This window comes from Balearica regulorum, chromosome 1 (genome assembly GCF_011004875.1).
Source record: "Balearica regulorum gibbericeps isolate bBalReg1 chromosome 1, bBalReg1.pri, whole genome shotgun sequence".
Classification (NCBI taxonomy): domain Eukaryota; kingdom Metazoa; phylum Chordata; class Aves; order Gruiformes; family Gruidae; genus Balearica; species Balearica regulorum.
This window is the reverse complement of record NC_046184.1, coordinates 219190605-219203570: the sequence shown is the minus strand read 5'-3', so window position 1 is coordinate 219203570 and position 12966 is coordinate 219190605. Positions and strand designations below refer to the sequence as shown.

General features: G+C 46.4%; 1 protein-coding gene across 1 annotated transcript in view; it reads left to right on the top strand.

Annotated features, from left to right (window-relative positions):
- Positions 1–12966, top strand: part of DCHS1 (dachsous cadherin-related 1) — an 85588-nt gene that overhangs the window by 283 nt on the left and 72339 nt on the right. The gene's annotated exons all lie outside the window — the stretch shown is intronic.

Genomic DNA, 12966 nt, shown 5'->3' with positions numbered 1-12966 from the left:
GTAAGCGGAGGGGCAGGGGGAGAAGCGCTGCGTCAGGAGCACGGTGCGAGGCTCCCCAGGCACGGCGCCCATCTCCCTGGCGGGGTGCGGAGCTGCCCGGAGGGTGCGGGGCTCCCGGGGACAAGGCGCCCGCCTCCCTGGCGGGGTGCAGAGCTCACTGGAGGGGTGCAGAACTCTGCAGCAGGACCCACAGTAGTTCAGCCCGTGCTCTGTTCCCTGTACTGCAGTTTAGAGTAGAGCTGGCACTGGTGGCTGTGTGTGTTTTAGGACATGATTTCTTGGGGGTTCACAAGCTGGCAGTGTTGAGGACAAACGGGCAGGGCCGTGGGAGTATCTGTGGGAGAGGAGGTGAATGTTATTTCTCTTTAGAATTTGTTCTAGGAGTTGTAGAGGACCCATGGTAGCCTGAGCTATGTAAGATGTCACAAGTACTATGCAGTGGCTCTGCACATCTTGCACTCCACAAATTAGCATATTGTGCATTAAATAAGTTACAATCTCAAAATGTCTCTTTTATAGAGAATGGTCAGTATGCCTATTTCTAACTGGGACCCATAAAGCTCATTCTTCACCCCAGTGCTAGCCCTTCGTCAACAACCACATGAAAATTTTTCTCTGAGGTATATTTTATTAGTATTGCCTTTTAGGTGATTCCAGGCATACCTGAAGTAGCTAGTCCTAGCTGCTGCAAGTATAGCGTGGGATACAGTACATTATGGTAGCTGCTATATTTCTATTTGTATTCTAGATATGTGCACAGTTTCTGCAGAGATCAAGGCCTCTTTTTACTCCCGGTTCCCTCTTCCTAGCTGTTCATCATTTTGTTGATCTTGTCAGATCTCTGAGATCTGGAAATGATGTTTTGATTTAGTTACAGGTTAAGACTTACAGGGAATGCTAGCCATCCTGCTGGCACTTCACATCCTGCAGGATTTCCAATTATCCTGAGAATTACGATGGAACAAAACACATGGCAGCAAGCTGGGGAGTGGCCACAGAGCTCACTGCATCCAGCTAACCAGGAAGTCCTTTCCAGTCCTACGTATCTATATCCATAACAATCTTCTGTGCAAACCCTGTGAGAAGACACTGAAACGCGAACTGAGCGTCTTGGGCTTAACACAAGAACACAGACTCAGATAGGTTTTTCGCAGGAAATAGGGGGCTGGGAGGTTAGTTTCCTGTCCTTAGTACAAGGCACCGCATCTGTGCTCCAGGAAGGGAGTCTCTATATCAGATATCCTTGGTAAAGGATGAGAAGGTGGTATGCAGTCATTCTTGGGTCTGCGTGTCCAATCCCTAGCTGTCACAGATATAAAATCCAGTAATCACTCATAATTTTATCAGACTCTAGTTTAGAAGCAGATGGGATTTTTGCTTCTATGTCCTCTTAGTTTGGAACAATGTTTTGGAACCCGATTGCTGTAATAGCTGGAAATCTCATCCAGATTTCTTGTGTCATGTATTAGTGGCCAATTTTTATCCATTTATTCTTGATTCACAGTCTTAATCTGCAATTGTTCGTTTGCCTTTCTGGCACTGACTCCAAGTGTACAAGCAGAGAGATTTATCACCTCTTGGTCTGTGTTTTGCCAGACTAAGGCTAGCTAAGCAAATTGTGCTAGTGGGAAGTAGAAAGCTTTTAAATACATTTCTGAGAGGGGATGGATGCTTTGTGTGGAGGGTATGCTGTCATAGACCTGGCACTTCCCTCTGGTTTGGACATCTTCACAGGCTGACATGGGGGAGGGAGTGCGTCTTCCCTAGTGTGCATGGGCAACCTTTCCCTGCCTGGTCTCTCCTCCCACTCCTCTGAGGACTCCCCTGGGGCTCTGCATGACATTCAAAGCTTGTGAGGAATGCACAACTCACCCCAAATAATAGAAAACACATAGCAGAGCAGCACAGGCATCTAGGGGCCCCATGCTGCTCCCACCCCCAACTGGGCGGGCGGTCTGAGCAGAGGGGAGTACATAATGAAAAGCATTTGCTGCAGCAGCTATCTATAGTCTTTTGTATTTGTGAGCAGGCAAGGGAGAGGCGTGGCCCTGCCTGCCTGACCTCAGAGTTGACGTCAGAGAACTCCAATGAATAACAGGGAGTGCACCAGAGAGAGAAGCACAGCCAAGCTACCCAGCATGGAAGGTGAGACACCAGCACCACTAAACGAGAGAAGGCATAAAATGGGAGGTATTTCCCACAGAACGGTACTCTGTATCCACAGTGTCAAGACTCTGGCTTCAATTCAATGTGGGCCAAAGAAGTTTGGAGTTTGGGTCTTTCTATGGGCTGACTCAGCAACACAAAATTTGTGCTTCTGATCTACTACAGGCGTGTTCCCTTACCTGTTCTGCTTTCTTAACCACTTGGATGCATGCTGAAGATTATCAGTTACAGCATGGTCTTTGTATTAGCTTGCATCTGGGAAACAGTTCTAGGAACGATAAGAATGTTACAGATCTGTGTTATGCTAAACAGTAGGACTGTGCCTTAAAAATATTGCTACCCAAAATATTTGGTTCTAACTCTACTGATATTGTCCTGTTGCTCCCAGTCACTGCAAGAGTGGAAGGCTGGATTCATCTGCCAGTCTAGGACAATATGATAAGAATTGGATCCAGGAGAACATACGGTCTGAGTCTGAGATCTTGATCATTTTATTGTGATGTAGTAGCACAGAGAGGCCTCAGTGACAGGGCAAGGCCTTATCAGGCTAAGTGCAGCAAAATTTAGGGATAAACAACATAACTTGTAAGTCTTATATGCACACAGAAATCTTGAGTGTACAACCTTCACAAAATACATCTGTGACATCAAAGAGGCTATGATTACCAAAACAAGATACAATCACAGAATCAGAATAGTTTGGGTTGGAAGGGACCTTTAAAGATCATCTATTCCACCCCCCTTGCCATAGGTAGGGACATCTTCATCTCGATCAGGTTGCTTAAAGCCCCGTCCAACCTGACCTTGAACACAATCACAGGAACCAACTTCCTAGTCATTGTTAAGAATGTAAACATCTCCCAAAAAAAATCCATCACTGTAAAGGAAGATACTGTGATTTTCTCATTCTTTGGTGTTCAGTGGAATCTTTTCTCCTTCAAAAGAGTGATGGAAATGAAGTTTAGAAAATATCCTTAGATACAAATGGCAGTGATGTTGGAAGTGGAGAAAGAAACAATTATCCTGTGTCTGTCACAGAAGTTGGGAAGTGCAGGAAGCAGTTGTGAGGACGAGTAAAAGATAAAAGAAGTGGTTTGTTTTATTGCCTTGTAGAGACTGTGCAGTAGAGAAGGGGGAACTGAGGTAAGGATATGGCTAAAATACTAGCCTGGAGGGATAATATTTGCACTGGTTTTATAATGGACTTAGATTTGTGAATCAACAAGGAGGCTGAAAAGAAACAGCTGAGGAGATGTCAGGACAAAGAATGTTGAGGTGGGGTTTTGTTTTTCTTTTGTTTTTGTTTTGCAGAGATCTTGGACCTAAGGATCTTGGAGAATTACTAGTGCACTGATATTTACAGAATGAAAATGATATGACTTGTGAAATTGTTGGACATTTAATAACAGTATCAGCCCTGGGCAAATAGTGGAAGCGTTGACCACACATTGTAAGAGGGAGTGATGGTTGCTACTAACTGTACAACCAATATACATTTTGGAGCAAGATAATTATATGACTGTTTGGAATACCACCAGTGGAGATATGTTGATATCATAGGAGGTTTGCTTCCCTGTTTTACTCCCACATAATATTGTGGCCTTTTAAAATATCCTTGTTAACAATTCGGAACTTCATTAAATTATGTTGTCCATTCCATGTTGAAGGACAAGATCTTGACCTTAGGCACTACTATGATCAACTCTTTCTGAAAAACTACCAGAGCTTTCCGAAAAATGTCTTGAAGTCTTCTCCTTGCAGAAGTATGCTCATACGCTTCACATCAAGTGATACCGACCCCTACTCTGCCTTTCATCTGCTTGGTGGGAGGCAATCTTCATCTCCTTATCCACCACAGAGTTCCTGTACTACCTGCTGCTTTCCCCATTTTAAGTAACACATTACCAAATGTATCTGTTGCATTTACATTCAGTGATTCTCTGAATTTTGTGAATAAATATGGTTTGGGGTAAAGCACCCATGAGACTTCTGATAAACTGATACAGCACTTCATGCTGTGTTACACTTATGTCCCTGCTATTCAAAGACCTTATCGCACTGTTTCAATTTGCTTTTTCTCTCTGAACGGGTTGAACTCCAGTTTGAGTTATTGTCCAGTGTGGATTTTTTTCAAAGAGGTATGAGCAAGATAGGAGCCTTTAACTTCCCTTGAGGGAAGTTTCAAAAGTAACCTTTCTGACTGTGTTTAGGGGCCTGATATATGGAGGTGCTGCTCCTCCAGCTGCTTTAATCAGCAGATTCAAGCCTCTCAGAGCTTCCTTTGTATTTTAGAGATAAAGACCCTGCCTTGTTCTTCTCTCCAAGTGCAAAAATTATACACTGGAAGTTTCTTAGTTTCTTTGGTGACTTGAAAGCCTTAAAAAATCTGGCTCTTGTATTGTTTCTTCGTCAAATCTCTGTCTCAATTCCCTGTCTGTAAAATGAGGATAAGACCAAATTTCATACCTCCAAGGAGGGAAGCATGAGGAAAAAAAAAAAGGAATTTGGCACATTAGAGATAGATACGGGATTTCTGTAAGGCATTTGTCGGTAGTACATGAAGAGCTGCTTAAACACTGAGCAGTAATTCATCAACTTTTGACTTAAACTCTGTTGCTGTATTTTAAAATGTATGATTGTCAGCCACCGGGGTTGTTTCTAGAACAGTCCAACAGAGCAGTTCACGGTGACAAACTTGTGGCTATGTCTTGGAAAGCAGGAATTAAAGGATTTATTGATTGCATTATATGACCAATAGAATACGAGTTCTCAGTTTGATGAAATAACTAAACCAAAAGGTATTTTGAAGAGTATATAAAAAGGACAATATAATAAAATAGAATACAATAGAACAGTTCAGTTGGAAGGGACCTACAACAATCATCTAGTCCAACTGCAAAGAAGGATTGATGTTACATATGTATATTTCATTAGTATCATGATTACTGGCAGTCCTGTCAGTGTTGTGGGATCAGCATTTCAAACTTATTCTGGTTACAAGTTGAAAGGAGTTCTGGTTTGAGGTCTCCCCTATGTTCATATATTGGAGGCACAGACTCTCTTTAGTTTTCAAATGGTTGTAAAATTAGCCAGTGTGGAACAACAGGACTTTCAGAAAATTAGGTCCAATCTGTATTTGGACTTTGAGTAAATTTTGTCAGGGTCCCAGGTGCACGATGCCTTCTGTGTTCCTCTGGCAGGTGATACTATTTCTTACCAATTTCCTGATGTTTCAAGGATCACGACTACTATATCACCATATTTGCCAGCAGACATAGTACTGCTTTCCCCAAATTAGAATTCCTCGTCCACATGATGTTAAAACCAGAATCACATTCACCAATTTCTTCCTAGGAGGCTCAGATGAACAGGACTAGCAAAGGGAAAGTATCTCTCCAGTGTCCTAACCCCCAGTTCTGCAACTTCCCATTCTCTCGGCTTCATCCTGCTATTATCTCTGCTCCCAGGAATTCATAACCCAACACAGACATCTAGCCAGTCTCCAGGGAGTCTCTGGTCCAAGATTTTGGCCTTGTTTATAGCATCTGAGCCACAATGTCAACACTTTGGGGCCCCACACATAGATGGCAAGGGACAAAACAATATAAATTATGCTGGCCTCTGCTTTCTTGTGGTGAGATCTGTACTTGCCAGAAACTTCTAGCCTTTGTTTTGGGCTAGGAGTGGGTTTCATAAAGAAGAGGGAGGCACTTTCTATTCTGAGTGGAGAAAGCAGTACCAAGGAAGGTTTTAATTATCTCCCATCAGTGCAGAGCAGCCAGGCTGCTTGCAGTTGCAGCAGTTGACAAAAAGTGCAATCGCAGTCCCAGTCCAGTCTATTATAGTGGGAAGGGCTGCAGGAGTAGAGCATGTTCTCACATCATGGGAAAGGGGTCCTTGTTGGAGAATGAGACCAATTCTTAGTAAGACTGAGAATGGAGCTTTTCCCAAAAGGAGAGGACTCCCTCTGTCAGACTCAGAGCAACAGAGTAAAGCAAACAGCAATTAGAAATGGAAGGGAAGCACAACAGGCTCTTCTCACCTTTTCTCCCATCTCTCAACTCTCCTTCAGGTGGCATTGTACTATGGAGAATGGCACTCTGGGTTTGTCCTCCTAACCTGTCCTAAGGACTAACATAGACCTTGGGCTGCTGCTGTTCATAACCTAGCAGGGAATGTTGCAAACACATAGAAGATGTTCTTGTCTTCATTTTTATGCCTTGCCTTACAATCAATCCTCTTTTCCTTCAGGGTAGCATGGTACAGTCCAGCACTATGGGGTCCTACTATGAAAATTACCTGCTCAGCATTTTTCAAATGTTTTGAGGGAAGGTTCTTGTTTATGTGCCATTCATACTTTTTTATTCCTCCTGTCTTGCTGATGCTAATTCTCCATCCTGTTACCCTTATCTGTTAGTGTTCACATTACCTTTGCTAGATCCTTTTTCTGCCTTGTTTTCGTTTCCCCATTGTAAGTATAAATCTAAATCTTGTATCCCTATTGCAAGAGCTGCTACTTCTCCCCCACCCCCCAAGTTGAATTACTATTTCCTTCCGTCTTTTCTGCTTAACTCCCCAGGTCATGTTGCTGATTTTAACATCCCTTTGCCTTCTCCTGCTGTTTCTGAAATGCCCTCTGTAAAAAAAAATGCATCTCTCCATGTCATCTTCATGGCCTCCCTGTCTATCTCCTGAATCCTTCAGAGACTTTGATACCTTTATTTGACATTTCTCAAGATCTAAACTCCTCATGGATTGTGTTGCATGAATTGAGTCAGGCTGTGGAGGAATGTTGCACTGATGCTTTTCCATTGCTGCCTCTTCCCCTACCCTGCTTCCTTCCCTCTTTTCCTCTTCAGAACACTGCTGTGTTCAGCTTTTCAGTGTTGCTGTCACCAGGTCCACCTGCCAGCCTTTCTCTCTGCTTTCAGTTTCTGGCTCTCTCTCTTCTTCTGCTCACAGTCATCGCTCGTACTTCTTCACTGGCTAATTCTCTTCATGCTCTGTTGTCCTCTACCCTTGATTCATTTCCACCTACTCTTCCATTACAAGCTCAACCCTGAGAGTCCTCAGCCCTTACACACTCCTGCCTCTTTTCACTTCCTGCACTGATTTTAACAAACTCCTGTAACCATCTGAATTCTGCCACTTCACTACCTTTCCTCCCACTCTCATTTTGCCATCTTCCTAGTTTAAAATGGGAAGGTTCAAAGTTTTACTTACTCCCTTGTCCTCAATTTCAGGTTCCCTTAGCCTGTTTTTGCTCATTTCTCAAACTCTTTCCTCTTCCTGCTTTCAGTTCTTTCTCTGTAAGAGCTCTCTGCTTCCTCCCACAGGAAAGGAACAAGAAATAACCTCTTCTTTCTCTTTGCCTTGCTTTCATTCTTCTCCTCTTTCTTCTTCCCATCACAAATGCAGAAATTTCTTACCTACTTTTTTTCTGTTATTATTATATTAATAATAATATTATTATTAACTGTAATCCCAGTTAACATGCTGTGAGGATTTCAAGTGCAGCATTCCAAAGAATCATTTGCTCTAGAAGGGAAAATGAAGTTTGTCGATGGTATTTTTGCAATGAATGAATGAGTTTGCGGCACAGTAGGATCTGAACATCAGCCTCCAAGGCTACAGGATACAGTGTGGGTGAGACAAAACCTGTAATGCACAAAATCACTCAGGCACAAGGCAAGTGCTGTGAGATGTGCTAATTTTCTGTGAATGACACTTAAACCTTATATTTTGCTTCTTTATTTGAGACATAAAGAATTGATAGTAAGCATAAAACAGAAGACCTGTAGTTGTGTGTAATGTGGGTGAGGGATAATGTTTCTCAGAATTACAGGGTTGTAAAAGCTGCATATTGTTCATTCTGTCACATGGATGTGGCAGAGGATGCTAAAGCCGCTGCACATCCCAGTGTTTCTTAGGTGAGTGATGTTGGATATGTTGTCTCTCTAAGTGCAGATCTGGACACTGGATGGGACAGCCCTGGGAAAGTGCTAAGAAGAGTCTTTCACCTTTGACGGTAATGAAACCAGAAAATATTGTTCTTATTCTATATTAGAATGGAATAGATCCACTTGGAAGGGACCTGCATCGATCATCTAGTCCAACTGACCAAGCCTGACCACTTCAGGGCTTACCAAAAGTTAAAGCATGTTGTTAAGAGCATTGTCCAAAAGCCTCTTAAACACTGGCAGGCTTGGGGCATTGACCGTCTCTCTAGAAAGCCTGTGCCAGTGTTTGACCACCCTTTCTACAAAGAAGTGCTTCCTAATGTCCAGTCTAAACCTCCCCAATGCAGCTTGGAGCCATTCCCAGGTGTCCTGTCTCTGGATACCAGGGAGAAAAGATCAGCACCTCCCTCTCCACGTCCCCTCGTCAGGAAGCTGTAGAGAGCAATGTAGTTGCCCCTCAGTCTCTTTTTCTCCAAACTAGACAAACCCGGAGTTCTTAGCCACTCCTCATAGGATATGCCTTCCAGTCTGTGGTGAGTTGACCCTGGCTGGAGGCCAGATGCCCGCCAAAGCCGCTCTATCACTCCCGCTCCTCAACTGGACAGGGAAGAGAAAGTATAATGAAAGGGTGGTGGGTCGAGATAAGGACAGGAAGAGATCATTCACCAATCATGGTGAATCTTAAAAAAACCTTCCCTCCTCCCTTCTTCCTGGGCTCATCTTGACTCCCAAATTCTCTACCTCCTCCCCCCCAAGCGGCACAGGGAGACGGGGAATGGAGGTTGTGATCAGTTCATCACATGTTGTCTGTGCCGCTCCTTCCTCCTCAGGGGGAGGATTCCTCACACTCTTCCCCTGCTCCAATGTGGAGTCCCTCCCATGGGAGACAGTCCTCCATGAACTTCTCCAATGTGAGTCCTTCCCACGGGCTGCAGATCTTACCCAGCTGCTCCAGCGTGGGTCCCTTCCACGGGGTCACAAGTCCTGCCAGAAAACCTGCTCCAGCATGGGCTCCTCTCTCCACAGGTCCTGCCAGGAGCCTGCTTCAGCATGGGCTTCCCACGGGTCACAGCCTACTTCAGTATGGGGTCCACCATGGGCTGCAGGTGGATATCTGCTCCCCATCATCCTCCATGGGCTGCAGGGAGACAGCCTGCCTCACCATGGTCTTCACCACGGGCTGCAGGGGGATCTCTGCTGCGGTGCCTGGAGCACCTCCTCCCCCTCCTCCTTCAATGACCTTGGTGTCTGCAGGGCTGTTCCTCTCACATATTCTCCTCTCTCCAGCTGCAAATGTGCAGGGTTGGTTGTTTTGGGTTTTTTCCCCCTTTTTAAATATGTTATCCCAGAGACACTGTCACTGTCGCTGATTGGCTCGGCCTTGGCCAGCAGCAGGTCTGTCTCGGAGCCATCTGGCATTGGCTCTATTGGACATAGGGAAAGCTTCTAGCAGCTTCTGATAGAAGCCACCCTTGTAGCCCCGCCCCCAAAACCTTGCCATGCAAACCTAATACACAGTCACTTCATCAGCTTTGTTGCCCTCTGGACACTTTCAAGTACCTTAATATCCTTCTTAAATTGCGGGGCCCAGAACTGCACACAGTACTCAAGGTGAGGCCGCACTAAGTACAGCAGGATAATCACATCTCTTGACCAGCTGGTTCTACTGTGTTTGATGCACCTTATGATGCAGTTAGCCCTCTTGGCTTCCAGGGCACACTGCTGACTATTCTTGAGCCTGCTGCCAACCAGTGCCCTTAGGTCCTTTTTTGCAAGGCTGCTCTCAAGCCACTCCTGTCCCAAGTCATACTCGTGTTCGGCATTACTCCATCCCAGGGGCAGAATTCTGCTTTTGTTTTTGTTAAATTTCATGCTATTGATGATTGCCCAGTGCTCCAATCAATCTAGATCCCTCTGCAAGGCCTCATGTCCTTCAAGAGAGTCATCCACTACTCTACCTTCTTACTAGCCACCCATTTTCTCAGCCACAAGACTTGCTTTTCAGGGCCCAGGATAGTGTTCTGGGTGGTGGCATGGGGCATGGGATATGTTACCAGCCATTCGGTGGTTGCTTCCACCATTGTAAGTACATAACGCTTGCCTTGGTGAGTTTGTGGGAGTGTGATATAATCAATCTCATATTTATATTGCAGCCATCATCCTCCATACCACAGAGGCTTTAACCGCTTGGCTCGCTTGATTGCAGTGCATGTTTCACATTCATGGATAACCTGTGGAATAGCATTCCTGGTCAAGTCTACCTCTCAGTCACAAGCCCATCTATATGTTCCTTGATGGCCTGAGGTGTCTTGAGCCCACCAAGCTATAAATAATTTACCCTTATGCTGCCAGTTCAAATCCACCTGAGCCACTTCAGTCTTAGCAGCCTGATCCACTGCTGGTTGTATATGGCATGGTAGCATAGCATGGCGTCATATGGTATGAAATTGAAATCATGCCTGACCAATCTGATAGCCTTCTGTGATGGCATGACCAGCTGGATGGATGAAGGGAGAGCAGCGGATATTGTATACCTTGACTTCAGCAAGGCTTTAGATACTGCCTCTCATAACATCCTTGTTAGCAAGCTTAGGCAGTGTGGGTTGGATGAGGGGTCCGTGAGGTGGGTAGAGAACTGGCTGAACGGCAGAGCCCAGAGCGTTGTGATGAGCTGTGCAGACTCTAGTTGGAGGCCTGTATCTAGTGGTGTGCCCCAAGAGTCAGTGCTTGGTCTAGTCTTATTCAACATATTCATCAATGACCTGGATGAGGGGACAGAGTGTACCCTCAGCAAATTTGCTGATGATACTAAGCTGGGAGGAGTGGCCGACACACCGGAAGGCTGTGCTACCATTCAGCAAGCCCTGGACAGACTAGAGAACTGGGCGAAGAAGAACCATATGAAATTCAGTAAGGGCAAGTGTAGGGTCCTGCACCTAGGGAAGAACAACCCCAAGCACCAGTACAGTTTAGGGGTTGACCTGCTGGGAAACAGCACTGCAGAGAAGGACCTGGGAGTCCTGGTGTATTGGGTTTGCGTGGCAAGGTTTTGGTAGCGGGGGGGGCTACAGGGGTGGCTTCTGCGAGAAGCTGCTAGAAGCTTCCCCTGTGTCTGATAGAGCCAATGCCAGCCAGCTCCAAGAGGGACCTGCCATTGGCCAAGGCCAAGCCAATCAGCAACAGTGGTAGTGCCTCTGGGATAACATATTTAAGAAGCGAGGGAAAAAACAACCTACAGGGAGCTTTTGCAGCCAGAGGGAGGAGTGAGAAGACGTGAGAAACTTTGCAGACACACCAGTCAGTGCAGAAGGAGGGGGAGGAGGTGCTCCAGGCGCCGGAACAGAGATTCCCCTGCAGCCCGTGGTGAAGACCATGGTGAGGCAGGCTGTCCCCCTGCAGCCCATGGAGGAAGGATGATGGGGAGCAGAGATTCCACCTGCAGCCTGTGGAGGACCCCACGCTGGAGCAGGTGGAGGCACCTGAAGGAGACTATGATCCCATGGGAAGCCCACGCTGGAGCAAGCTCCTGGCAGGACCTGTGGACCCGTGGAGAGAGGAGCCCATGCTGGAGCAGGTTTGCTGGCAGGACTTGTGACCCCGTGGGGGACCCCACACTGGAGCAGCCTGTTCCTGAAGGTCTGCACCCTGTGGGAGAAACCCACGTTGGAGCAGTTCATGAAGAACTGCAGCCCGTTGGAAAGGCTCACAGTGGAGAAGATGGTGGAGGACTGTCTCCCATGAAAGGGACCCCACACTGGAGCAGGGGCAGAGTGTGAGGAGTCCTCCCCCTGAGGAGGAAGGAGCAGCAGAAACAATGTCTGATGAACTGATCGCAGCCCCCATTCCCCATCCTCCTGTGCTGCTGGGGAGGAGGAGGTAGAAACTGGGGGAGAAGTTAAGCCTGGGAAGAAGGGAGGGATGGGGGGAGTTGTTTTAGATTTTATTTTATCTCTCATTGCTCTACTCTGTTTTGCTTGATAATAAATGAATTTTTCTCTAAGTTCAGTCTGTTTTGCCTGTGACGATAATTGGCGAGTGATCTCTCCCTGTCCTTCTCTCGACCCACCACCCTTTTGTTATACCTTTTCTCCCCTGTCTGGTTAAGGAGGGGGAGTGATAGAGTGGCTTTGGTGCGCACCTGGCCCCCAGCCAGGGTCAACCCACCACACCTGGTGAACAACAAGCCCTCCATGAGCCAGCAATGTGCCCTCACGGCCAAGAAGGCCAATGGTATCCTGGGGTGTATTAAGACTGTGACCAGCAGGTCGAGGGAGGTTCTCCTCCCCCTCTGCCCTGGTGAGGCCACATCTGGAATATTGTGTCCAGTTCTGGGCTCCCAGTTCAAGAAAGATGGGGAACTACTGGGGAGAGTCCAGTGGAGGGCTACAAAGATGATTCAGGGACTGGAGCATCTCTCGTATGAGGAAAGGCTGAGAGAGCTGGGGCTGTTTAGTCTGGAGAAGACTGAGAGGAGATCTCATCAACGCTTACCAGTAGCTAAAGGCCAGACTCTTTTCAGTGGTGCCCAGTGACAGGGCAAGGGGCAACAGGCACAAAGTGGAACACAGAAATTCCATCTGAACATGAGGAAAAACTTCTTCACTTTGCAGGTGACTGAGCACTGGGATGGGCTGCCCAGAGAGGTTGTGGAGTCTCCTTCTCTGGAGAGATTCAAAACCCATGTGGACGCCATCCTGTGCAACCTGCTCTAGGTGATCCTGCTTTAGCAGGTGGGTTGGACTAGATGATCTCCAGAGGTCCCTTCCAACCCCTATAGATCTGTGATTCTGTGAATACCCCTTTGGCTAGTTTGGGTCACCTGTCCTGGCTGTGTCCCTTC